At 47.6% G+C, this 26,885-nt stretch overlaps 1 long non-coding RNA gene across 1 annotated transcript; it reads left to right on the forward strand.

The window, feature by feature from the left end:
* Nucleotides 1-1,283: 1,283 nt before the first annotated feature.
* Nucleotides 1,284-26,197, forward strand: LOC125364005. Its single transcript, XR_007213395.1, has 3 exons — nt 1,284-1,408; nt 10,332-10,334; nt 26,187-26,197. It is a non-coding gene; the product is annotated as an uncharacterized LOC125364005 (long non-coding RNA).
* The last annotated feature ends 688 nt before the right edge of the window (nt 26,198-26,885 follow it).

A 26,885-nucleotide genomic window follows, 5' to 3' on the forward strand; every position in this document is an offset into this window, starting at 1 on the left:
ACACCTGGTGCTTGCCCTGAACTCCAGCAGAATGTGAAATCAGCAGCTCTGCAGTGAGATCGAACAACTTGAAGCAGGAAAAGAAAGACCTGTAGGATCAACAGGGGAAAGAGAATGAGAAGATGGCTTGTGTTCAGGAAGCACTGAAAACAGAGCTGGAGCTCCACATCTATCAGTACAGACACTGGTTTCAGAAAAATTTGACTTAAAATCTGCCCGGGCCTATATGCAGCCAGTGGCCAATAAAAGAGCATTGGAGCTGGAGGGTCTTACTAACGGCCTGCAGGCTTCAGAGCAGCGCAGCGCAGAGCGAGAGATGATGTTGTCTGCAGTTTCCACCATGCAGAATAAGACCAAGAAAAACAACCTAGAGCTCATCAAAGCCCTGAATAATGTGAAGCGGCAGCTCCAAGAAAAGGCCCAGAAGCCTCGAGGATGAGAACACCAAGCTGCAGGAGAGGCTGGAAGGGCTTCTGATACAGAAGACCAACATGAAGGTCAAAATCCATGAGTTACAACAAAGACTAGTGAAGTAGGCAGAGTTGGAAAGACAGCTAGAGAACAAGAAAGAGCTGGTGACAGAATTAAAGTTGGAGAGAGACACCTTTGCAAAGGAACTGAGTGGAGAGCCCCAGGTGGCAGGAGAAGGTCCAGAAACTCTTGGAGCAGATGAACCAACTGAGGGAGGAGAGAGAGCAAGGGGTGAGGCAGGTATGGGACCTAGAGACAAGCCTGGTAGAACTGAGAGAGCTGCCAACCCTGCAGCTCCCTGCTGGGCCATCTCAGGCTGAGCAGCAGCTGCAGGCCCAGGCCCTCCCATTGCAGAAAGAGCTCAAGAACCTAGAGGAACAACTTCACATCCAGGTACAGGAAAACCAGAGCCTTGGTCTCCAGAACCTGGAGCAACAGCAGCAACTGTGGAGACTGGAGAAGAAGGCTGGGCAATGGGATCAGCATGTGAAGGATCTGCTCAAGATTCTTGAGACAATGGAAAGAAGAAGGCTCCTAGGACTGGGAATATGGCCTAGTGGCAAGAGTGCTTCCCTCGTATACATGAAGCCCTGGGTTCAATTCCCCAGGACCACATATATAGAAAATGGCCAGAAGTGGCGCTGTGGCTCAGGTGGCAGAGTGCTAGCCTTGAGCAAAAAGAAGCCAGGGACAGTGCTCAGGCCCTGAGTCCAAGGCCCAGGACTGGCAAAAAAAAAAAAAAAAAAAAAAAAAAAAAAGCAGGCTCCTGTCCTTTTGAATGCACATGGCAACTGGGTGGCATTCTCTCAGGCCTTGTTATAATGAATGATGGGAAGGGATAGCTGCAGGCCAGACAGGGCAGAGGCTGCTGGGAGGTGGCTCAACTCTAGGGACATCTCATAGTCCACTGGTTGCTAGAGAAGGGGTCCACATGATGGTTATTACAAAGAATAAATTTTTTACAGTGGAAGATGGGAAGCAATGGCACAGTTTTCTATTGTATATTGTACTAGTGATGTTATTTTAGAAATTACTTCCATATTAGCATAATCATTATATTATTTTCAGATATATTTTCATGCTAATTTATGGCATAGTTTTCATAATTCTTTAGTTTTTATAAAGGAAAAATTTAGTATAATTTCTTCAAGAGTTATTTCATTATTTAACATTATATGTTGGTGCATTCATGCATTTAAAAAAATTGTACTCTGTACCAGCAACATCTAATTTTCTCATTTGTATTTCAATATACTACAATGGTAGTACACAGAAGTGAATAAACAGTACCAAATGTAAAAAAAGAAAAAAGGGTTATTAAACCTGACAGTTTGGAAAAGAAAGAAGTAATATTGATAGAACAAATGGAGGTGTCCTGTAGGGGAAAAATGCATACCAAAGAAGTGCAGAAATGTAACAGAATAATATAATACACAATTGTAGAACATCAATAGTGAGAATATCAAGCATCTCAATATTTCACTTAGGAATTTTTTGCAGTGATAAATGTGGCATACTGTCCATTGAATCTAATGAAATATTAAAATTCAAAAACAGGAAAGATATACTCAACATACACTTTTTTTTTTTTTTTTGGCCAGTCCTGGGGCTTGGACTCAGGGCCTGAGCACTGTCCCTGGCTTCTTTTTGCTCAAGGCTAGCACTCTGCCACTCTGAGCCACAGCGCCATTTCTGGCCATTTTCTGTATATGTGGTGCTGGGGAATTGAACCCACGGCCTCATGTATAGGAGGCAAGCACTCTTGCCACTAGGCCATATTCCCAGCCCCTCAACATACACTTTTAACCTAACAAAGCTATGACATTTTGTGTGTGTGTGTGCAGGTTCTGGGGCTTGAACTCAGGGCCTGGTTGTTGTCCCTGAGCTTTTTTGCTCATAGCTTGTGCTCTACCACTTGAACCACAGCTCCATTCCTGGCTTTTTGGTGGTTAATTGTAGGGAAGAGTCTCACAGACTTTTTCCTTCCCACAGCTGGCTTTGAGCCATGATCCTCTCATCTCAGGGTCATCAGTAGCTAGGATTACAGGCCTGAGCCACAGGTTGTCTAGCAGGCTAAAACTATGTTAAAGAGGGGAAAATAGGGCTGGGAATATGGCCTAGTGGCAAGAGAGCTTGCCTCGTATACATGAGGCCCTGGGTTCAATTCCCCAGCACCACATATACAGAAAACGGCCAGAAGTGGAGCTGTGGCTCAAGTGGCAGAGTGCTAGCCTTGAGCAAAAGGAAGCCGGGGACAGTGCTCAGGCCCTGAGTTCAAGGCCCAGGACTGCCCCCCCCCAAAAAAAAGGGGGGGAAATAATAGAAAGTTTCTGCAAGTTTGAAGTAGGGACAGATGTTTTGGGTCACAGAAAGGAATAACAAGTATGAGTGAAAGCAGACGGAGTGAAGAGAAATTGGAACAGGAAAGAAAAAAAAAGAGAAAAAAGGGAAGGAAAAAAGAAAAATGGAGAAAGAAGCAACAAGGAAAATGATGAAACAGCAAAAAATAAAATTAAAAATATGATATTAAATTAAACATCATAAGCAAAAAATACAGTAGCAGGAGACCAATTATCCTGTTATCCTGTTACATCTGTTATCCTATCTTTTCAGGAAAATGAGATCTGAGGAACACTGAGGCCAACCCTGGGAAGGCAAACCTAAGAGATTCTTGTCTCCACTTAACCAGCAAAAAGCCAGGAGTGGAAATATAGCTTAAATGGTAAAACGCCAGCCTTGAGCTAAAGTAGCTCAGAGACAGCAAGCAAGCCCCAGAAACAGCATCATGTGAGTCATTCTAGAAAGACTCACACCATTTACCAGGTAGGCTTTTACCACAGGGCCCTGAGTGCACGCCAAGAACTCCATGCCGTTATGCAGCCTTAGCCTGTGTCCCAATCAGATCCATCCCACGCTTCCTACCACCCCCAGAGCCTCACCATTTGAATGGCTGGCCACTCTATGCCATGGCTGGTTCCATCTGGCACACCCCACACCTGTATACTCCCACACCAACTGGACCCAAAGATAGGGATCCTCACTTTATAGTGTGCATGAGCAGTAATGTTTCTCAGAGCAAGAAACCACCCAGGTATCTTGCTTGTCTCAAGCAGTCATCCAAAACACACAGCATCCAACAAGTGCCTAGTGCAGTAAAGAGATGCAGATAGAAGTGTTTAGCAGGTGACAGTAACTACTGAAAAGGCAACAACAGCACCTCCAGTTCACAGCACCTTTCCAATTATAAAAACAGCCTGGGCCACCTTGGCCTGGTTTCCTTCTTAAATAGGACAAAGCCACCACAGATCCACGTCTGGGCTCTGAGCTGATGCAGGTACTTTGATCCCCAGGCAGTAGACAGGCCCTGGGGCAAAAGTGAGTCTGGTAGAGAAAGGGTGGTTTCCCCCAGCCAGGATGCCCATTCTTCCTCCCACCCTGGATCTTGGACTCTGATTTTCTCATGTTGGAGATAGAAGCCAGAGTCTCACATAGGTAGGAAAGGCCTCTGCCACCGAGCTACATGCTGTTTGTTCTCCTTTGACTCTCAACCCACCTGTACCATGGCAGACTGCAACCACAGTGGACTCTTTTGTCCAGCAGTGTAAAGGATCCTAGAGGCAGAGGATCAATCCTGAGTGCCTGGCATATGTGTTGTGAAAATAAAAGGAAAATAAAATGAAAGTAACAGTGGACAAGTTTTTCAACATGGCTACGGAGGCCTTTTGCAAGCAGAACCTCCGCAGGAGCCTAGGACTGCCTGGAATGTGAACTTGGGTCATACACCCTTAACTGCAGGCTTCTGGGCCCAACAAACAATTGAATAATTCCTTTGTGCCTAGAGGCTCAGGGTGCTTATGGAGAGACTTTTTTTTCTATCCCTCGATTTTTGGACACTGCCATTATGACTACATTTTTTTTTCTAGTCTTAGGGCTTAAACTTTGGGCCTAGGCATTATCCCTGAGCTTCTTTTGCTCAAGATTAGTACTCTACCACTTGAGCCACAGCACCACTTCAAGATTTTTCTGTGATTAATTGGAGATAAGAGTCCCATGGACTTTCTTGTCTGGGCTGGCTTCGAACAATGATCCTCAGATCTCAGTTTCCTGAGTAGCTAGGATTATAGGCATGAGCCAATTATGCCTGGTTGATCTCATATTTTAAAAAATTTTTCATTATAAAGGTGACATACAGAGGAGTCACAGTTACATAAGATAAAGAGTACACCCTTCCTTTGCTATCAGTTTTTCCTTACCATTACCACCCACAAGTTATGCAATTCATTTTCAACATGGTATCTAACATGTACCATTGCTGCATTTATTCAACCTTTGTTCCTTCATTTCTGTGCCCCTCCCACTTGCCCTCACAAAGACAGATAAACAAGACAAAAAGAAAAGCAAACAAAAAACAGCAACAAAGAAAAAACTTTATTTCCATTTCCTGGAGTTTGTCTTGGCAAATGTTATTTTATATGATCAGATGCACATACACATTGCACCTGACCTCACATTTTTATCTTCTTTCACTTGCTGCAAAGGCCCTGGTTCTTCTCAATGTTCAATGGCACATATGAGCTCCCACCTTCCTGGCCTTCCTCAGAACACTAAACTTGTGTTTCCTGATTGCCTGATGTAAAATGGGCATTTAGATACATACACACATACATGCACACGTGCACCTAGGGGTGTGCACACATACAGAATTCTTTTTCCCCATAAATTCTGATGGTCCTCTTACTTATGTTAGAAGTAAATTATAGCTAGATATAAGAAAATGAAGAAATGGAGAGAGGAAGGGTGGGCAAATGCAGTCATTATATTCAGTGTGCATTTTATAGAAGTTGAACTAAGTAACTTGAGTGTGTAGATGGGATTGGGAAACTGGGAGAGAATGATAGAAGGGGTGATATTGATCAAGATGTGTTGTGCTCATAACCTGACTTGCTGAGTTGGAACCCCTTTGTACAACTACTTAAAAGTTAAAAAAGAAAGAAAAAACAGAAAAAAAATAAATATAGGTAGTGAAAAAACAGAAAAGGCTTTTTTTTCTAAAAACACGTTGGAATTTCCCCCTGGGTAACTCAAGAGGAAAAGTGTCCAGAACACATTTAAGATCCCTTTGCCCAAGTCTGTGAGTTCCCATCAGGGATTTCCTGTGCAGTCATGAAAGGTACTAAGGCAAGCTTTGGTCTGCTCCCCAAGAAGGAGACCATGGGGAAATCACCCCACTTCTTCTTGGTGGCCTGAACTCACATTTTAAGTGAGCTCAATCTCAATTGATCCATGAACCCTATAAACACTGCATATCCCAAGGGAAGACATAGGCAAGGAAAGTAAGTTCAGGAAGCTTCCTACCTGCCTCATTGAGAAATCAATGGCAGGTTTTTTTCTGGAACCCTAGCAGAGCAAGAGTCCTAACAGAACTTACAGGTCTACTGAGGCACAATCTGGCACCCTCCGCCAGAACACATCAGTGTTACAGTAGCTCTCCGCACAGAACTGACAGCGCCTCCCTCGTTCTGTGCTTATCAGCCCTGGCCTAAGAAGGGTTCAGTGGGCCTCATTTCTGTGTTCTACCTAACACGTGCCTACTGTGTAGTGGCTGGGCTTTGTACAGGGCGGACTACCTTGAACTCCCACCTCACTGGCTCTAATTAGGCTGCCCCTGTTCTTTTACTGTGAGTTTGGTGCAGAAATGGGGACTCGCAGATGAGTAAAGATAGCCCAAGCAAAGTAAAGCATGGGGTCTTGGTTGGAGGCAGTCTTGCTCCTAGACCAGCTAGCATAGAGAAAAGGCCAATTCATAGCAGAATGGAGACAAGAGAACTAAGACAAGTAGAGAGAAAACTAGAGCCCTGATCAAGCCACACCTGGAGCCCACAAATTACTTGTGTACAAAACTCAGTAAATCCATCTGAATTCAAACCTGTACACTCGGTTTCCTCTAGACTGAAACCAGAAACTTCCTAACTAAAATGATGTGTATCTTCTGAATTATTAAACAACAGAACAAAAGCAGGCACTGGTGGCTGATGTCTATAATCCTAGCTACTTGGGTGGGTGAAATCTGAGGATCACAGTTCAAAGTAAGCAAGGGCAGAAAAGTTTGTGAGACAATTGTCTTCAGTTAACCACTAAAAATCTGGAAGTGGAGCTGTGCCTCAAAGAGTAGCGTGTTGGGGATTCAGCTTGGCCTTGAGGGGGGAAGGGCGATGAGAGCGCTTCTGAGATGCCACCCTTCCCCCAGCCCTGGGGCAGTGTGGAAGTAAGCCACACCTATCTCCTTCTGGGTCCCGAACCAGAAGGGATAGCTTTGAGACCATCCCCCACCTTGCGCCAGCGAGCACCTGCGCTCCCTTTTCGCGGGCTTTGCCCAGAGGGCAGTACTAGGGGAAGTGACGTTAGCCCATGAGGGAGGTCCTTGGACGGACAAGCTCACCAGCCTATCTCCAGCTCCTGCTCAATCCTCGTCATCATCACTATATTACTGTAAGCTCCTCCTGAATAAACCAGATTGCTCTCCGAAGCGTCTCCGAGACCCATGTGCTCCTGGCTTCCTTGGTGGGTAAGGAGGGAGGAAAAGGGGATCTCGTTCAGCCACGTGCACCTTAGGCTTGTCCATGTCCCTTCGCTCCACCTTGGCCGCCCACGGGTCGGGCGCCCAGGGGAGAGGGTGAAAAGGGGAGCACTGATAAGGGAGTAAGTTTAGCATCCCCGCACCAGGGGAGGTGAATCTAGCCCAGCAATTGGCACTCAATGTGGGGCACAGAGCCCACAGGAGCGAGTCCGGAAGCTACCGGCAAGCCCTAAGGAAATTGGAGTAGAGCCTCCAGGACACGTGGTTCTCTCATCAGGTCAGCAAAGAAGATGGGACAGAATCAGAGTAGGTGGAATAATTCGCCCCTTAAAATCCTGAGGTTCACCCTCCAAAACGCGGGGATGAGTATTTCGGAACCCAGTGCTATACGAATTTGGGAAGACTTGACCCATAGGGTCCTGTGGTTCGCTGGAGCCAATCCACTCTCGTGGGAAACTTGGGATCGATTAGGGCAAGAATTGGAAGGCAAGGAAGCAGAATTGGGAGAGGAGCTCCCCCCCGCGACCTTCCAAGCTATTAAGACCCTTAAAGCCTGCTTTTCCTCGGATCCAGGGGAGAGTCCCTGGACTCAGGAGAGGGCAGCAGGGGGGAATTTTGATCTGGAGAGGGCGATGCCCCACTCTGAGGGGCCCAGGGACGAGCATGAGCCCAATCTCCAGGACCCCAGACTAGGTGCCTCGGCCCCTAGACACGTGGTGGGAGAACAATGTGCGCAGTGGCCCCTGCCGTCTCACTACCCCTCCCCCACCAGATGTTCGGCTCGGCCCTATGCAGATCTAAGGAGCCCCACTGAGCAGCAGCAGCAGCTCAGTGGCTGCAGCAGCACACATTCACCGAGCGCAGATGAATCCGCGAATCTCAAACTGGTAGCCATCTCAGCCTCGTGGTAGCCCTAGGAGATACAAGATTTCAGAGAATTCAGGAAAATAGTCCTCAAGGGAGGGGGACCAAACACCCGCTTGGGGGAGAGCCTACTCGAGGGCATGGCCCACCAGTTTTCTACCGCTCAGAAGTGGAGAAGCCTGGCCTGGTCACTGCTTGATAGAACAATGTATGAGGAGTGGTGTTCCCTTTTCAGATATGAGTTCTATGCTCAGGCGGAGAGAAATCAGGCCACCGATCTGCCAATCCCCATAACCTTTGATGCTGTTTGGATCCACCTGCCCCCAACGGGCTGCCTTCCCTGCCTCCTACCGGGGCAGATACAGGCTGTGGGACTGGCCGCATGGCATGGCTTGGGAGAGGGGTCCCTAGAAACCATGGCAGTAAAAGCTACCCAAGGGACCAATGAGAGTCTTGCTGCCTTCAGTGGCCGAGTGAAGGACAATCTCCACTGACAGTTTCCTGGGTCCCAGGTAAATCAATTTCTAAGGACCCTGGTGTGGGAAGGGATGACATCAGAATGCAGATTGGCTTTTGCAGGAGTAAAGGAGAGATCTGTGGACAGCTGGATTTACGCTCGTCGGGGCATCAGCGCGCGAGCCCACCAGGCGCAGCCGCTGACCACTCTGCTTACTGAGGAGCCTGCCCCTGCCCCCACCTGTGAGGTAAGCTGGGAGCGCTGTTACCAATGTGGTGGCTGGGGCCACTTCAAGAGGGAGTGTCCTCCTGGTCTTGTAAGATCTGATGCCTCGAGAGGACAGCCCTCAGGCTGAACCAAGGAGCTACCCACAAAACCTTGCCTCCACTGCAAAAAGGGATTTCATTGGCGAAAGGATTGTAAGTTCAGATTTGATGCTAAGGGGAGGCCTTTAAACTAGTAGTGGGACGCCCTCCAGCCCCGTCGCCCAAAGGAGGCGATCAGTCCAGTGATCAACCCAGTGACGGGCCTAATGACCAGCGTGAGGCCCTCTGGGCAGTCCCAATAGTCCTGAAAATGAGGCCAAAGACAGAAATTATTATATCTGGAAAGAGGTTCCGATTCTTAATTGATACAGGAGCAGATCGGACTATATTAAAAAAGGAGGGTGATCCTCCATGGTGGGACTTAATCCCCGGACCCCAGACCTCGGGGGTTGGAGGCATAGCTGAGAGTGAAACAACCAGGGACTGGCTTCCCTGGGATGACATAAATGGTGGTAAGGGAATAGTACGTCCCCTGATAATGACAGACTTACCAGATAACCTGCTAGGACGGGATATCTTGGGAAAAGTTGAGGCCTCGATCATCACAGGCCAGGGCCTATCAGGTGGCCCTAGTGACTATCAGAGACTGCCTCCTTCCGAGGCCTCGGGGCAGGAGGCTCCTGTTTCTTCTACAGGGCCTCACCCCCAATTCTAAGGGCCACTGTTCGTACCATCCCTGCCATTCCATGGCTTCCAGGTCCCCCGGTGTGGGTGGAACAGTGGCCACTTCCCTCAAACAAATTAGAAAGATTAAAGGAAATAATATCAGAACAACTGTCCTTAGGGCATATTAGACCTTCGCGGAGCCCTTGGAACAGCCCTGTATTTGTTGTACAAAAGGCCTCAGGTAAATGGAGGATGGTACAGGACCTAAGAAAAATTAATGAGCGGATAATCCCCGCCGGCACCCCTTTACGGGGGCTGCCATGGATCCCCTCCATTCCTTGGGATCAGAATTTCATTATAATTGACATCAAGGACTGTTTCTTTTCCATTCCCCTTGACCCCCAGGACTGTGAAAAGTTTGCTTTCTCCATGCCCTCGGTTAACTACCAAGGGCCAGACCAGAGGTTTGAGTGGGTAGTCTTACCTCAGGGCATGGCTAATAGTCCTGCCTTCTGCCAACATTATGTGTCACAAGTTCTTCAACCTCTTAGGAACCAGTCAGATATTATTTTATATGTCTACATGGATGATATCATTATTGGAGCAGCAGATGTCCAAGTGCTAGACGCTGCCTATAGCAAGCTACAAACACTCCTACAAAGAGGAGGACTGCATATAGCCAGTGACAAGGTTCAGAAAGTATATCCCTTTAAGATCTTCGGGGCAGGGGCTGGGGATATAGCCAAGTGGCAAGAGTGCTTGCCTCGTATACATGAGGCCCTGGGTTCGATTCCCCAGCACCATATATACAGAAAATGGCCAGAAGTGGCGCTGTGGCTCAGAGTGGCAGAGTGCTAGCCTTGAGCAAAAAGAAGCCAGGGACAGTGCTCAGGCCCTGAGTCCAAGCCCCAGGACTGGCAAAAAAAAAAAAAAGATCTTGGGGGCAGAACTTAAACTAGACTCTGTGTGCCCCCTTAAACCCCAGTTATCCTTCCAGTCATCTTACACATACTTTGGTGGAGATGCAAAGACTGTTGGGGGAGATTAACTGGTTAAGACCCTGGCTTCACGGCCTACAGAGGAGCTGCTTCTGCTCCATGACTCTTTGAAGGGCAAAGCGCCCACTGATGTTATTACAATAACTCCATCACTTCAAACAGCCTTCCAGAAAATCCAAGTGGCCCTAAATATGGCACGGTTGACCTGCTACAAGCCTGAGTGCCCACTTTGCCTTTGGATCCTCCCCGGGTCTGAACTTTCCTCAGCCGCTATTACCCAGCCAGGCGAGCCTCTCCAATGGGTGCACGCATCAGTGGGAGGAGGTCCCAGGGTTTATTCCCAGCTAGACCAGCTAGCTGACTTGGTAATCAAGGGCAGGGATACTTCCCTGAGACATTATGGGCGAGATCCTGATGTGCTAACCATTCTCTACTGGCTGTCAGATTTTGAATGGGTCAGAAGGAATAATGAACGGGTGTCCAGTGCCATTATGGCACCTCGAGGTGGGTGACCTCATTTTCCAGGCTACAATGGACCCCTCCTGTACTTTTCTCTACCAGGCCTCTTGTCAAGGCTGCCAATGTTTTTACAGATGGGGGAAGAGCGGGGTCTACCGTGATGGTACACTCCGCCTCCCCTCCTGCCGATGGGAAAGAAAACACCCATTACTTTGAGGCAGTTATTGGATCTGCACAGTTTAAGGAACTGTACACAGCCGCCCTGGCACTGACCCATGTCAAACAGCCGATGAACCTGTTTTCTGACAGTTTGTATGTGGTTAATTTGCTACCAAACCTGGTGTCCTCATATATTAAATTAGATGAAAACCCAATCACCCCTCTGATGATCCAAGTCAGGTCTCTGTTAAAAGAGCGGGCTGAGCCTATATTCTTACAGCACCTTCGCAGACACCAAGGACTGCCTGGGGCCCTGACACAAGGTAATCATATGGCCGGCCAGCTGGCCACTAATGGGACTATTGTAGCTATGGTTATTGTACAACCTCAAAAACCTTCAAATGGCCCAAGGACTCCATGAGCGTACACATTTAAAGCATACACATCAGAGATTCCCTTCAGTTCCTATAAAAGATTTTAAAAAGATGATTAGGACTTGCTAGTCATGTATGCCCTTTCTGCAAGTCCCTCCTCTGCAATCTCCTGGGGTCAACCCCAGAGGCCTAAAGCCTAATGTTATCTGGCAAACTGATGTAACCCACTACGCTCCTTTTGGAAGGTTGAAATATATATTTATGTCCATAGACACTCACACACGTGCTGGGCCCATTCGGGTGAAAGGGTCCAGCATGCTGAGAGCCACTTCCTACAACGTTTTGCTATCCTAGGGCTCCCTTTACAGGTAAAGACAGATAATGGACCTTGTTTCATCAACAAGCCTTTACAGGCCTTTTTCCAAACGTGGAATATTAAACATACCACTGGAATACCATACAACCCATAGGGTCAGGCCATAATTGAGAGGCATAATAAGACCCTGAAGGATCAATTATTAAAACAAAAAGGGGGGAAGCCCCCATGACCAGCTGAGGACAGCGATGTTTACACTGAATATTTTAAATTTCTCTAAGGACCAACCTCTGTCGGCTTTCCAGAGACACTGGTCAAGCCAAACACCTTACTTAAAGGTGGAAGTCCATTGGAAGGATCCCCTTACAGGAGCATGGTGAGGCCCAGACCCACTTATGAGTGCGGGAAGGGGCTTCGCATGCATTTTCCCAACTGGGGAACTGAATCCAATCTGGATACCAGCTAGAGACTTAAAATATTGTTCATCTGAATGACCACCCAAGGGCACCTGCCCTTGAGGGATGTCTCTCCTTGTTTTCTCTTCAGGAAAACAAAGACCGTGGTGGATTTTTTCCATGGAGAAATGGGAAAGCCTGCCTATACCAGTGATGGACCCAGTGTTGGCCATGTTTCTTCCCTGGCGCCTTTTGGCATAATGTTTGCTGTGGCAGCATGGCCCACAGCGTTGCACAAGAACTAAAGGGAAATTTTGTACACTGTTCTTCCTTCCTTTGCCCTCCCCTTGCTGTTTATCTTAGGGGCCCCCACTGGAGGGAAATAGGAGCTAAAGGGTTTGGACACCTTAATGTTTTATGATAAATGTTTACAATAAGCAAGGGATTGGTACCTTGCTGCAATGTTTACTATAAAGTGTTTACTAACTTCAATCATTAAGTTACCAGCACCCTGGCTGCCAAATCGCCAGGACCTGAACCTGCCTCTACCTCACCATCGAGGGAAGGGAGAGCCATCTGCACTACCTTGAGTGACACCAGAATGGACCAGGACTTCTCTATCTCCTATGGACTAAGCCAGATAAGAGACCCTCCATTGCATTGTGCCTGTGTTACAATTGCTCATGTGTTACAGTTGCTCATGTTGCATTTGCCTTGTGTTACGATTGCTTATGCTCATGTCTGCTTGATGCTCCCATTTGCATTATGTTTGTATTGCCTTGTGCTAGACAAATTGGTCTCTTATATTGTAAGTGAAAAGCCAGAGCTGTCCAGACAACAAGTGGCCTTTGGCCTTCAGCCATTTAGGAACCCCATGAGGTTGGTCACACACCCATTAGGACCCGCTGCTCACTGAGGTCTGCTGGCATGAGAGAAAATTAACAGGGCCTTCTTTCAAGTGCCAATCCCACTCTCCCCGAGTCCCCTCATCGGGCTGGCCGGCCCGGCAGGAGGGTTGGCCTGACGTGCTAGTGCGTTAGCCGAAGACAGGTCAGATCCCCATGGGGGGGCAACCTAAGACATGGCATGCCCTCAAGTAAGGCACCTCCTGCTGTTCAAAAGGAAAAAAAAATTAAAGGGGCAGATGTTGGAGATTCAGCTTGGCCTTGAGGGGGGAAGGGCGATGAGAGCGCTTCTGAGATGCCACCCTTCCCCCAGCCCTGGGGCAGTGTGGAAGTAAGCCACACCTATCTCCTTCTGGGTCCTGAACCAGAAGGGTAGCTTTGAGACCATCCCCCACCTTGCACCAGCGAGCACGTGTGCTCCCTTTTCGCGGGCTTTGCCCAGAGGGCGGTACTATGGGAAGTGACGTTAGCCCATGAGGGAGGTCCTTGGGAGCTGCTCTTGGACGGACAAGCTCACCAGCCTATCGCCAGCTCCTGCTCAATCCTCGTCATCATCACTATATTACCGTAAGCTCCTCCTGAATAAACCAGATTGCTCTCCGAAGCGTCTCCGAGATCCATGTGTGTCTGGCTTCCTTGGTGGGTAAGGAAGGGAGGAAAAGGGGATCTCGTTCAGCCACGTGCACCTTAGGCTTGCCCATGTCCCTTCGCTCCACCTTGGCCCCCCGTGGGTCAGGCGCCCAGGGGAGAGTGTGAAAAGGGGAGCACTGATAAGGGAGTAAGTTTAGCATCCCCGCACCAGGGGAGGTGAATCTAGCCCGGCAGTAGAGCACCACCCTTGAGAAAAAAAGCTCAGGGAGCTGGGAGCTGATGGCTCACACCTCTAATCCTCACTACTCTGGAGGCTGAGATCTGAGGATCGTAATTTGAAGTCAGCCGGGGCAGGGAAGTCTTAAGACTCTTATCTCCAATAAACTACTCAGAAAAAGCCAGAAGTGTAACTGTGGTTCAAGTGGTAGAGTGCTATCCTTGAGCATAAGCTTAGGGACAGGCCCTGAGGTCAAGGCCCAAAGACTGACCAAAAACAAAAAACAAAAAACCCAGGAACAGGGCTGGAAATATGCCCTGGTGGTAAAGTGCTTGCCTCCCATACATGAAGCCCTGGGGTTTGATTCCTCAGCACCACATATATAGAAAAGGCCAGAAGTGGCACTGTGGCTCAAGTGGTAGAGTGCTAGCCTTGAGAAAAAAGAAGACAGGAACAGTGTTCAGGCCCTGAGTTCAAGCCCCAGGACTGGTTACAAAACAACTCATGGATAGTACCCAAGCCCTGAGTTCAAGTCCTAGGACTGGTGCACACACACATGCACACGCATATGCACACATACACACAAAATAACAGAACAAAAATGATCAACATTTCATGTAACAAGACTTGGAAATTGTGGTGTAGAAAGATGATATCTTTGGAAATGACCCTACAAGCTATGTAGACTATATTTTCATGGAGCAATGACATTTCTAATAAATCAAGCATCATTTGCTACTTGCATCCTTCTTATTTCTAAAAAGGTTTGAGTCAAGGTACAATAAAAGACCTATCTATTAACACAATTAAAATAAGAATGTACAGGCATGGTGGTGCATGCCTGTAATCCTAACTATGTGGGAGGACTAGGTAGGAGGATTATGCTCTCAGATCAACCCAGGGAAAACATCAGTCTCTACCTGAAAAATAACTTTTAATAACAAGAACAATAAGAACAACAATAATAGTACATTATTTAGGAAAAGCTGTTGATATATCAGGAAACATTAGCGAAGTATATTTGCAATACTGAACATACAATTTAGCTTAGAGTATCCTGTCAGCCAAGGTAAAAATTGCCTTATTATCAGAAAAAAGAAATGATCTATGTTTTCCAGGAGTAACATTTGTTCTGCTCAGTAAGTAAGCTTGGGAAGTTTAGACCTCTGAATGCTGACATTAGTTGAACCACTTCAGCTGATCCGTATCTAGAGCAACACACAAAGTGTCAGCATTCATCTAAGTCCTGGCAGTGTTTGAATGTCACCAGATTCTGGTAGAGAAATGAAAACATCAGCATTTGCACAAAGCCCATCAGGTAACAGTGAACTTTTCAAAGAAAGTATACTGGGATAGGAGCCCAATGGCCACAGGTAACAGCAGCAGGATACACTGAGAGCATGTGCTCTGCAGCCCTTATGTACCATGAGAACAAGACAGAAAGGTAGGGAGGCCGAGGGATGAAAAGGGGGAATGGAGACCATATAGGGGAGCCGTCAGAAGGGCTGCTAAGCTGCAAGTGTCGATGATGCAGCAGGACAGAAAAGTGTGTTTTATCTATATGTGCTGGCATGGGAATCCACGGAAACATGAAGAAATTACTCCTGCCTTAACAGGTAAGAGGGATATCTGCACACAGCTGAGAACAGGAGGATGTGTTTGTTGGGTACCATAACTCATCTGTACTGATTACAACACTCCCTAAAGAAAGCGCGCTGTGCCATTAGCCCTGTTACACAGATGACAGAGGTGCTGATTGGCTGTCGGCCTGAGGTCTCTTGGCTAATGAGTGATGGAGGTAGCAACTTGGTTCCAAGGTGGTCTGGCTCCAAAGCCCACTGCTTGCTGCTGTGACTGCATCTACTCATCCAACCCTCTGGAGCCATAGCTGCGACAGACAGCTCCATGTGACCACACTAGCACCCTACATCCCTAGCATGGTGCTAAGCCTTTCCACGTTGTCAAATGCTCCAACTCCTTGTAGTCCAGATGTCAAGACAGTGCGCAGCCTCAGATAAGCTTTCCACCTACAGGCTGTGAGAGCCAGCGAGAATAACTGCAGCCTCCAGGCCTTCAGCAGACAGTTCTGAGATGAGCTGACCCCAGGTCCTGGCAGAATGGAGCCTCCACCCACAGAGGGAAGTTCTTCCACTCCTCTATCTTTCCTTTTCCTCTCCCAGAGCAGGCCACCCACAACAAAGCCCTTGCCTCTGGCTCTGCTAGAAAAGAAAACTCAGACAAAAAGAAAGCATAAAGATCATAAAAAAAAAAATAGCAAAAAGAACGGTGTATCACTAGATTCACAGCTTCATTATTAAAGACATGGGCCACTGCCCTGCTCTGGAGATAGAGGCCTCAGAGGAGGAACTGGTGTTCAGAGGAACCCTGGCTCAGTGCTCAGCCAAAGGCAAACTACTTCAATAAACGTACGTCGGCAATGCTACCCATTTCCTGAAGGAGGATGAGCCATGAGAGGCCTCACTAAGCCTGGCTTGCTGGACAAAGTGTGGGCAGTTGTCTAAAACTGAGGAAATGGATCTGTGCAATGTTGCTTAGTTTTCCTATCTGAATTGTTTACACACACACACACACACACACACACACACACACACACACACACACACACACACACCCCTCTACAGAGAACTTGCTGGTGGCTCAAAGCCAGAAGTGGAACTGAGACCCATGTGGTAGAGTGTCAATCTTAAGTGAAAAAGCCAAGGCACAGCACTCCCAACCTGAATTGTAGCCCCAATACCAGTGTACACACACACACACACACACACACACACACACACACACACACAGAACCTAGAAAGGAGTGAAGCTGTGTGCACTCTGCTAACAAGATGGGCTTTGGATTGAAACCAGGGATCAGCGAAGGTGAAGGTTATATCTCCTGTGGTGCAGGTGAGTGGGTGAGGGAGAGGAGGGGATTGGAGAACTCTGTGTTCTGAGAGTGCAGTGTCTTGAGTGCCAGGAAGTCAGAGGGCCCAGAGGATGGCAGAAGAAGGGAAAGGAAGTTTCCTTGCCTTTTTTGGCGGCGGAGGGGTCGATCGTGGGGCACTGTCCCTGAGCTTTTTCCCGCTCACAGCTAGCGCTCTACCACTTTAAGCCACAGCACCACTTCCAGTGTCCTGGTGGCTAATTGGAGATAAGAGTCTCAGACTTTCCTACCAGGCTGGCTTTGAACCGTGATCCTTAGACCTCAGCCTCCTGAGTAGCTAGGATTGTAGGCGTGAGCCACTGGTGCCCAGCTTTCCTTGCCTTTAAGAAAGGACCACGTGTTAGAGGAACAGGTGGGCTCTGCTGTCAGCCTGATCATTCATTCCCAAAGAAGCAGCCACCTCAGTACCCACAGGTCCCTGCCCCATGTTCTCCTTCCCACTTCAGCCAAAGGAGGCAAACAGAAATGAAGCCAACATATAAAGTCTTCAGCAGCCACCTGTTCCTCCTCCCAGGGTGCTAACCCACCATTCTGGGCTCACTTCCCACCCCACCCACCAGCGGCTCCAAAATCAGGCAGTCTACCTAGATCTGTAGATCCAGAGTTCAGAACATGCAAAGGTCTTTGACTTGATCCCCACTCAAAGGGATGGAGTAGCCAGGCATCGGTGGCTCCTACCTGTAATCCAAGCTACTCAGGAAGCTGCAACACAGTTCAAAGCCAGCCCAGATTAAGCAAAGAAAAGTCCATTAGACTGTGATCTCCAATTAACGAACAAATAAGCCAGAAGCTCCAGTATGGCTGGAGCAGTACAGTGCCAGCCGTGAGAGACAAGGGAGACTGTGAGACCCTAAATTCAAGCTTCAGTACTGGCTAGCCTGCATCTGCATGCACACACACATAAAAGTACAGATTATAAAATATAAAGGACTGGGGTTTTCTGGTTTAAAAAACAACTCATGTCCAGAGACCCCAGAGAGCCCAGGTGTTACTAGCAGTTGAGAAAACAAAAACGCAGTGAGGAGTCATCTCTGTGAGAAGACTTGCACTCCTGAACAATTTCTGTGACTTTTCAAGCCCAGCCCCTCGATGGAAGAACAGGCCTCCCCTCCGTCTCCCTGGTGATCACTCCGAAAGGTTCTCAGTGACACCAACCTTTGCCTTGTGTGCAGGCACCCAGGGGCACAGGCGTGGGGGTATCAGAGTGGGTACTCTACAAGCCCCTTTCCCATGCAGTGATGATAAACAGGCTTAGGACAGGAAAGTATGACACAATGAAGAGCGCATGCACAAGTTCACCCCCAGGGCAAGTGCATTATGCAGTTCTAAAATATGTTCCCAGCTCTAAGTGCCTACCATGACTGAGCTCACCTTTTTTTGTTTGCTATTGGGGTGTTTAAGTTGGGCCGCATGCTTCTGCATGGTATGGATGCTTTTCAAGTTCCAAGTGAACATTGTGCCTTTTATCTTACTCATAGGGCTTTTTGCTAATCTCCACCTGGCATCTATGTGTCCCTGTGACATTCGCGCCCTATCTCCTTAGCTGTGTTACTGCCTCTCAACCCAACTGAGTAAATTTCAGGGCTTTGTGGCTGCTTTAATTAGTTTTGGGGGAAAAGTAATTATAATGTGGTAACAGTGCTTTAGGAAATCAGATACTTCTAGACTATCTCTCTGTCCCTGAGTCTACAGGCAGAAAGCCAAAGAACCTAGTAGTCTCGAGGGACTGGCAAAGTCTTCCAGATAGTGTACAGGGGAGGGCTTTTGTATTCATAGGTGCTTTTGCCACAGAAGATACTGTTAGCTCTCACCAGATTCCCAGAGAACTGATTGCCCTTCAAAAGGTTAAGAGGAAGGTGAGTGTAGTGGTGCACACCTATAATCCTTGCTTTCAGGAGGCCAACCTGGCCTACCTGGGATACAGGTTGAAACCCTATCTTGAAAGAAAGAGAGAAAAAAGAAAGAAGGAAGAAAGGGAAGGAAGGAGGGAGAGAGGAAGGGAGAGAGGGTGGGAAGGAGGGGAGAGAGAGAGAGAGAGAGAGAGAGAGAGAGAGAGAGAGAGAGAGAGAGAGAGAGAGAGAGACTCTGAACCTGTCTAAAATCTGTGTGGGGATTTGAATGAGTGAAATGGGATCATGTCTAGATTTTGTGGTTCACTTATTTCCTGATCCCTGCCTTTCCCCCCTTCCCCTGCACCCACCCCATTCTTTCACACACATACCTTTTAATCATTTTAATAATTCTTTGCTCATTTTAATCAACTGTGGGTCTCCTGACCAGATATTCCCAGAAAGTAATATCATAGGAACTCACTGGCTTCACTGAACACAATTTATGTGATCTTATACACACACACACACACACACACACACACACACACACACACACACACACACACACACCCTGGGGTGGGAGGGAATCCTCAAGGAGGGCAGTGCTTCCTGAGGCTGAGGAGAAAGGCCTGGAGGCCCTCTAAGAGTGAAGTAGACCAGGACAAAGGGCTCCAGCCAACGAGGAGCCTCTCCTCCATGCTAGGGCTGAGCTTCCTGGTGACAGCCTTGGAGACAGGTTAGGGCTACAGGTTGGAATGTCTTGTGCCTGGCATTTTGACACACAGTGACTTTGGAAGGCAGCCTGTTAAAGGTTGTTACATTTAAACCCAATACACACACAACTAGGCCAACGACACAACCAACCAACATGTAGGCCCATAAAATGGCCAACACCACTAGTTGCAAGAATAATGTGAATTCAAACAATGTCAACTGATACAAGTAAACATTTTAAAGACCTCTAGCATCCAACTACAACATTGATGTGATGTAGGGAAATAGACATGTCATGTTTGTTAGGAGGGGTGTAAATCTTCATAAAAGTCTAGAAAATAACCTAACAATCTCCAATAAAGTTAGAAATGTTTAGCACCTTTGGTTCAGGAGTCCCGCTTTAGAGAACTTCTCTTCTAGAAATAAAAGTGCCAGCATTATTTACAGAGGAAGAGGAAAACAAAATGGGAAACATCCAAACTACCCTCAACAGAGTGATAGCTGACCAATCATAATTGGTATTCCCAAATATTAGATAGGCGAAAGAAAAGGTAAATTACAGCTGGGTGCCAATGACTGTGCCTGCAATCCTAGCTACTCAAGAGGCTGAGATCTGAGGATTGTGGTTTAAAGCCCGCCCAGGCAAGAAAGTCCATGGGACTTATCTCCAATGAATCAACCAAAAGCCAGAAGTAGAGCTGTGGCTTAAGTGAAAGAGCAGTAGCCTTGAGCAAAAGAAGCTCAGGGACAGTGCCCAGGCGCTGAGATGAAGCTCCAGGACACACACACACACACACACACACACACACACACACACACACGATAAATCACAGTTATGCCTGTCAGTGATACCCTGTGATATAATACTTAGAAAAAAGAGATAAAAGAAAATTGTGGAGATGTGTATTGAGAATTTTAGTTTATTTTTTTTTCTTTCTTGCAGTACTTAGGGACAGAACTCGGCCTTGTACATGCTAGGCAAACACTATACCACTGAGCTGTACCTGCAGTCTCAAAGTTGATTTTTGAACAAAAATATGAAATGGAAAATACCCACATGCATTCTCTCTCTCCCTCTCTCTCCTCCCCCCCACCTCTCTCTCTCTTTCTCTCTCTCTCTCTCTCACACACACATACACAGAGAAAGATGAGAATAGCTACAAATTCAACTATTCAGATTATGTTTCCAAGGATATAATTAAAGGCAAAAAGTAGATTATTTTCTTAAAATAGTGTATCTCTCTAGCCAGGCACTAATGGCTCATGCCTGTAATCCTAGCTACTCAGGAGGGTGAGGCCAGGGAATCTCTGCTCAAAGCCAGCCTGGGCAATGTCACTGTGAATGTTTTTGTTGGCTTGTTTGCCTCATTTTGGCAAACCACACCGAATTGTGCAGACAATGTCTAAACAGAATCTACCACCCATTAATACATTTATTAACATATAAATTCATCATCAATCATACCACCTGACCCTCAGGTGCATAAAAAGAAATAACCATGTAAGAGTGTGCCTGACTTAAAGAATGATATGTATGTTTTCACTGCACTTTGTACCTAGGAAGCACAAAAGTCCTCTATGAGAAATGTTCCTGAATGAAGATAAAACATACAATGCAACTCATTATGCAGGCAGTCATATTAGAAGCTCACCATTCGGAGAATGGCAAACACACCCTTACTATAAGCACAAGAATAAGAAAATAATGCATCAGAAGCATGCCACAACCTTGCCTGCCACTGTCAAATAAGCAGATATGAGAAAAATCCATTTCTTGCAAAGATCCCTCTGCATAAGAAAGATGGCTCATGCTTTGAGTTACGAGTTGAAAACCTATCTTTTAAAGTAGCTACACATTCCTGGTTCTTCTCTCAAAGGAACCATCTCAGTCTCACCAGAAAAACCAGGTGATCATGTGACCTGGGAGGTAGAGGTCCATTCTCACTCCCAAACTCTGGCTTACCTCAGACTGAGAAAAACCACAGGCATACAATATGGATGGGCTTTGGGTTACTTTTCATATATGTCCAGATAATTTCCCTCTTAATTCATGGTTGTTGTTAAATAATAATAATAAGCTTTGCAGCATTTTTAAAAGAAGTTTTAAAATGTGGTGATATTATTAGAAATAAACCTTTCTGTAGGAAAGACTTCTCAATTGTGTGATGGACAAAATGCCATTTGATTTACAGCTAGCTTCTTTGCAGGAAACATGGATTCCAGAATAGAGGTTCATGGTTTCTTGTGTCCTTTGAAGCAAATCAGTAACACGAAAGGCTACCATTTAGTGAGCACATGGTGAGGGTCTCACAGACCCTCTCATTTAATCTGTACACTAATCCTAGAAAATGGGAACCAGTAGCCCCAGTCCTGTTTATTGCAAAGTGTACTTTATTGCAAAGCACAATAAAGCCTGCTGGAAGTCACACAGTTCAGGACACATCCACCACAAAGGCTTCCTTTCTAGCAGGAGAAAGTTGACTCTCATGATCCCCTCCTTTTCCAGGGAAGCCTGTCTCTCCCACTACCCTTGTCATTACCTCTGGAGAGGCCTCACAACCAATCCAAAGCCAGCAATGACTTTGGTAGTGACCCAGCTGGCTGATGAGTTGAGCCAAGTGGCCCAGCAGTCTGGGAGAGCTGTGAACACCGGTGTGCAGCCAGAGGTGGAGCAACCCCTGACCCAAAAGCTACAGAACAGAAGTAGATAGGCTCAGACAGAATCCAGGAGCACAGCCCCATCAATGCCAAAGGCCGGGTTTGGTGATCAGCCCAGAGGATGCAGCTCCTAAGATCTCACACATGCCTTTTCTCTTCTGAGCTGCCACCATGTGACTGGCAGCAGTGACAACTGCTTCCCCTCCTCTCCACCCAGACAGCCATGCTGTGATACACCCCCATGATACTATAGTCTTTTAATGTTCATCTGAACAAAAGGCCCAACTAATGAACCTTGCTTCTAAGCAGTCTGGGCAACTGGAGGCAGGGAGCCAATTACTCAAGTCTCTGCACCATTCAGCAGTGATTGGCCACTTCCAATTACAATTGTGTAAGTCGGTGGGACTCAGCTGCGTCTGCCACACAATGTCTACTGACGCTTGGTCAGAGATGGTACATACGAGACTGGTCACACATACACACGAGGGACACCTTGACCTCATGTGGTCTTTCATTCCTCAGCGATCTACTCTGAGCTTCCTTATTTGACAGCTTGACCCAGGAATGTGAAGACAGAAGGAACAGGGCAGTACTAAGCCCTCTAGTGCAGCCTGGGCTACACTGCCAGTTCAAGTCTAGCCTGAGCTACATTGTGGCTTACAAAAACACCAAAAGTAGGCCACAGGATCCAGTCTGACTCAAGGGGAAAGAGACAAAAACCAGACTTTTTTTGTCCAGTCCTGGGGCTTGAATTCAGGGCCTGGGCACTGTCCTTGAGCTCTTTTTGCTCAAGGCTAAGACTCTACCACTTGAGCCACAGTACCACTTCCAGCTTTTTCTGTGTATGCGCTACTGAGGAATCGAACCCAGGGCTTCAAGCATGCTAGGCAAGCACTCTACCACTAGACCAAACTCCTGGCCCAGACCCCACTTCTTCTTTTTTTTTTTTTTTTTTTTGGCCAGTCCTGGGCCTTGGACTCAGGGCCTAAGCACTGTCCCTGGCTTCTTCCCGCTCAAGGCTAGCACTCTGCCACTTGAGCCACAGCGCCGCTTCTGGCCGTTTTCTGTATATGTGGTGCTGGGGAATCGAACCTAGGGCCTCGTGTATCCGAGGCAGGCACTCTTGCCACTAGGCTATATCCCCAGCCCCCAGACCCCACTTCTTGACAGAAAAAAAGGATCATGAGCTCACAGGAGTTACTGGCAGCCATCTTTGCAGATGGTGAACCACTACATTTTAGTGAAAGTTATTCAGTGTTACTAAGTAAAGGTGCCTTTCTGCCCTTCTCCCTTTCTCCTTATTGTTCCCTGAGATGTGGCAGTGATGGCTGGAACTTCAGCAGTCATCTTGCATCAGTAAGCCAACCTGGAAAAGGAGAGCTGTGCACTGAAGACAGCAGAGAAGAGAGATAGAGGAGGTGTCAGGCCAAAGACAGCAGTTCCAGGGAGTTTGCACATTAGCAAAATCACAGGCCTCTACTTAAAGGCTAGTCTTTCTGTCTTTCCACTGTATAGAACATGGTAAACTCAGGTTAAAATGCAAACTCATGGAAGGATATGCACAGAAAGCCTACAATACAACATTGTGTGTGTGTCCTTATTATTTGCTAAATTCTATGAGATCTATATGAATATATTAAAACAGTTCAGGCTAACATTTTACTGAAAAGCACCTAGGAAGAAAGCGGGAGTCAGAGACCTTTTGAGAAAAATGTTGAGGCCCCATAATACTTCCATAAACATTGTGCAAGAAAGAATAAATCCCTTCATGCCTTCCCACCAAAATGGAGCTCGAGTATCTGCCCCAAACAACTCCTTAGAACTAGCACACAAAGTCCAAAGGAGGGGGAAATGGCCTAGTGGCAAGAGTGCTCTCCTCGTATACACGAAGCCCTGGGTTCGATTCCTCAGCACCACATGTATGGAAAACGGCCAGAAGTGGCGCTGTGGCTCAAGTGGCAGAGTGCTAGCCTTGAGCAAAAAAGAAGCCAGGGACAGTGCTCAGGCCCTGAGTTCAAGGCCCAGGACTGGCAACAAATAAATAAATAAAAACCAAAGGAGGTCATCACACCTACCCTCCCTTTCCACCCTGCTTCTCCTGCAGTCAATCATGCCCCCCACCACCACCACTGAACTTTATTGTCATGTCCCATTCATTTTTAGAAGAAGCAGAACAGAATTCTAAAGCAAGAATGCACTGTTTTTCTCACAGATGTGCACAGAAAGGGCCCAGGAACTGGCAAATCGAGGCAAGGATGCACAGCTCAATGTTGCTGGTGGGGCTGGGGCATAAAGGTGTGGAACTACTGGAGAGAGCCATAACACTCAAGCACCATGGAGAGGGAAGCACTCTAGCACAGTAGATTTCCGCTGTGTGTGTGTGTGTGTGTGTGTGTGTGTGTGTGTGTGCATGAGACAGAGAGAGACAGACAGAGAGACAGAAACAGAGAGACAGAGACAGAGACAGAGACAGAGAGAGATCTATGGCTTGGATTCAAGGACCTAGGCACTGTCCCTTAGCTTGTTTTCTTTAGGCTGGCTCTATACCAGATCTACTTCTGCTCTCTCTGTGTGTGTGTGTGTGTGTGTGTGTGTGTGTGTGTGTGTGTGTGTGGTGTTAATTGGAGACAAGAATCTCACAGACTTTCCTGCCTGGACTGGCTTTGAACTGTGATCCTCAGAGATGTCCACCAGCACCCAGGCTATAGATTTATTTTGAATGGTAAGGGAACTTGGCTATATTTCATTCATTTTTCCCATAGTTTGGCAAAATGTCTGCATATATTTCAAGGTATTAAAATGTTTTTATACTCTCAGTTATTTTCAGCTAGTAATTAGCTATCTAAAACAAATGGACATCTTCCTGAATATATTTAAATATAATTAGAGTAGTACTACTGGGCACTCACTGTTGAGACTTAGAATGAAGTGTTGCTTTCCACTAAAGTATAATTTGTAGCATTAATCTTTTCCAGAACTTCTCCTTTGGATGCTCTTCAAGGCACAGCAAACAAAGCACAAAGGAGATCAGTTGGTTTCCTAAGCCAATTAGATATCTAAAAGAAATCTCCTTGCCCACTGGAAGGTACCTTCTTTGCCATTCTAGCAGGATAACCTGAACACACCAGAGACAAACCACAGATTCACCAGTGGCCTCTGACCCCAGCCATCGGCCCAGAGCCGCACCCACCCTGGCGCACGTCTGTCACCCCAACACTTACCTGTGGACCTGTGCCCTCCACCGAGCAGGGCAAAGGGTATCTCCCCCATATTTTCACACCACCTCCTTTTTCGTATCCCGTTCCCATGCTTCTTTGTTTGGGGTTTGCAACCTCTCCAACTCACTTTTTTTTTGCACCTGCTGACTTCCTCTTAAAACACCCCGAAAGTGGCAGCGGTCTTATCCCCGGCCGCAGCTCTTCCATCCACGCGCTCGCTCCAAACTCAGAGCTCAAGGCCACTGACCCAAGCTTTGCCACCGGTGACAAAATAGTTTAGTGGAGGACCTCCTGGGAATTCTTAACACTCGACGCTAATAAAATCTTCCCCCACCCCCCGCGTGTCGCCTCCTTACAGATCACGCACCCCGTGAAGCCACTAGGCAAAGGTTTAGGGAGGGGGGTGATCTCCGGGCCGCAACCCTGGGAAGACGGCGGTGCCCGGGCGCACAGCCTCGATCCGTGAGGCGCGTTGCTCTTCTCTTCAACAATTTGTCCTATTGACTGCTTGAGTCCTGCGCCCGGACCCGACCCCGACCCGACCCCGACCCCGACCCGAAAGTTGCAGCACGTGGCTCTCCGAGATCCGCCGCGCACCCAGGCGCGGGCTCTCCAGGTCCCCCGCGGGTGCGGGAGGGCGCGCACACAGACTGCACAGGGACCCCAGTTCGAGCTTACCTGGTCCCTCATAGGTGCGGGCGGACGCTCATCTAGATCGCACGGGGACCCTAGCGCGGGCTCACCTGGTCCCCCGCACCCCCGGACGTCGCCGCACACCTTGATCCCTCTGCAGCCCGCGCCATCCAGGAGGCTTGGAGACGACGCTGCAGCCCAGTCCCCACTGAGCGGTCAGCGGGGTGTCCCAGCCAAGTTAACCCACGCATCCCGAAAGAGAAGGTTGGTGGGGGTGAGTGTGCCCGATTCCGCCGGGCCTCTGCATTCCGAGAGACTCCCGCCGGCCAAGCCTCCCCCGCCCCGGAGCGAGGGCTCCCCGGCGCTCTTCCCTCGCTGCGCTCTGGTTTGGGGAATTCGCCACTGGGCGCCTGGATCCTTGCAAGGCAAAAACTACTTTCCCCCTGCTGGTGACTGTGGGGAACTGCAGGCGAGGGAAGGCCTCCCTCCCTGCCCGCTCATAGCTCAGATTTGGGGTGGGGTTGTGGGGGCGGGGGGGGGGGGGGCAGGGGAGCGGTGTGTCTTCCCTCTTCATTTGAAAAGTTTTGAAAATTCCTTAAGTAACTCACGAGAAGGGGAAAAACCTAACCTCCCCTCTGAGCCGTTTTGGGTCCCCCCCCCCCTTCTTATTTCTTATTTCTCCCTATGGAAATTTGCAAACATCAAATAGATAGTATAAGAGGATAGTGAAGAACCAGCATTTATTAATGCTATCATTCCGCAGATATTAAGAAGGAAATTACAACATTTCTTAAAGTTATTTGAAGGCATTGGAGATTAATCAAAATAAGACAGATACAGAAATGGAAATCACTCTGAGATTAAACCAGCCACGCAATGGTGGTTCTCAGTTGTAATTCCAGCTACTAAAGAGGCTACGATTGGGAAGGTGGAGCCCTGGCCAAACAACAACAACAACAACAATAATAATCGGACTCCATCTCAACAAATAAAAAGGTTGGACTTGGTGGTGGCTCCTGTTAGTCCAGCTATGGCAGGAAGAGTAAATACGAGAAGAACTATACAGGGAAGCCTGAGCATGAAACAAGAACTTTAAAAAAAAAATAACAAAAGCAAAAAGTGTCAAGCACATGGCTCAAACGGTACAGTACCTGCCTAGCAATCACAG

This window comes from Perognathus longimembris, chromosome 15 (assembly GCF_023159225.1).
Source record: "Perognathus longimembris pacificus isolate PPM17 chromosome 15, ASM2315922v1, whole genome shotgun sequence".
Lineage (NCBI taxonomy): Eukaryota > Metazoa > Chordata > Mammalia > Rodentia > Heteromyidae > Perognathus > Perognathus longimembris.